The 1,417-nt window shown below is 46.6% G+C and overlaps 1 non-coding gene across 1 annotated transcript; it reads left to right on the forward strand.

Annotated features, from left to right (window-relative positions):
• The first annotated feature begins 368 nt into the window (after positions 1 to 368).
• Positions 369 to 474, forward strand: LOC125607770. The gene has a single exon (XR_007338840.1). It is a non-coding gene; the product is annotated as a small nucleolar RNA R71 (small nucleolar RNA).
• The last annotated feature ends 943 nt before the right edge of the window (positions 475 to 1,417 follow it).

A 1,417-nucleotide genomic window follows, 5' to 3' on the forward strand; every position in this document is an offset into this window, starting at 1 on the left:
TCTGTTTCCTCCGCCCTGGTTTCTAAATTTCTGGAATCCGGTACCTCCGATGTAGTTCACATTTTCTTCTCTCTTCCGTATCTGCTACTTCTCCTTTAGCTGAACAGACTTGCTTTCTAAGAAGCTCGTGCACCACATCTAACTTAGCTCTTACTTCGTCCATATGTTCCTTCCCGATAGAGGCTACAGACTTCTTCCGTTCAGAGTCAGTGTTTTTGGTGTTGCTGCTGTTTAGCATGGTTTCGATATGTCTCACAGCTTCCAACGGATTCCGAGTAGTGAAGTTTCCTTCACTCGCAGTATCAAGAGCCATTTGATACTGTAAGGCGAGACCTCGGAAGAAAGTGCTTAGCAGCTGCACTTCGTTAAATCCGTGGTGTGGACAGTCTCGCTGGAAGAACCAAAATCTAATCCACGCATCTTTGAAGGACTCTCCAGCCTTCTGCGAGAATGTGGAAATTTTGTTCCGAAGTTCTTCAGCGCGCGCCTCATCAAGAATTTTCGTAAGAAAGCATTCTTGATGTCGGTCCAGGATGTTAAAGATCATGTGGGTTGCTGCCTAAGCCAGTGCATCGCTTCTCCATTCAGCGTGTATCTGAAGAGCTTGCACAGCAGGTAATCTTCGGGGACTCCTTCCATCCGAATAGCAGCGATTAGATCCTCGAACCGTTCCAGATGGTCCATAGGATGCTCGTGCGGTAACCCAAAGTAGGTATCTGCGATACGAGAGTGTAGTATTGAGGCTTCAGCTCGAAATTCTACTTCTGGATCTCTGGAAGTCGAATAGCTGATCTGTTGGAATAGTACTCATCTGGGCGATTGTAGTCGGCCAGTGGTTTCGATCGAGCGTCCTCATCTACAGGTTGAGCAGCTCCGTAGCATCAGCATCAAGGATTACAGTCCCCTGAGCATCTATTTTTTGACCTGTTGCAATACGCAGATGACCGGCCTGGTCATACAGGTTTCCGTTCACGTCCTGTGTTAGAATAATAATGTTTACCATTTTTGACGACACGGTATCGATCGACGTATGCGGCGTAGTATCGATCGTTGTCGAACGATTGGGATTGATCGACGATGATGGTCTGGTGTCGGTCGACGGTTGGTTGTGCGTATCGATCGACGACGAAATTGTTGCGTCGAGCGATGTGGAACGTTGACCTCTACGGATGGTGCATTCCAAATGAGCAGGATCGTCTGAGAACAGCAAGTCTTTCTCCTTGTTGCTTCTGGTACCGCTGGGCATGCACCTGAAAAGACAAGAAAAAGATTATTAGAAAGGGGGTAGAGAAAAGAATAAGAATCAATAAAACTAAATCTAATGGCGATCAAAGCTCCCCGGCAACAGCGCCAAATTTGATACCACTCAAATTACCCTAAGGAGTGTTACTCTCATCAAAGAGGTTCAGATGTAGTA

The sequence above is a fragment of the Brassica napus genome, chromosome A3, assembly GCF_020379485.1.
Source record: "Brassica napus cultivar Da-Ae chromosome A3, Da-Ae, whole genome shotgun sequence".
NCBI classification, from domain to species: Eukaryota; Viridiplantae; Streptophyta; class Magnoliopsida; order Brassicales; family Brassicaceae; genus Brassica; species Brassica napus.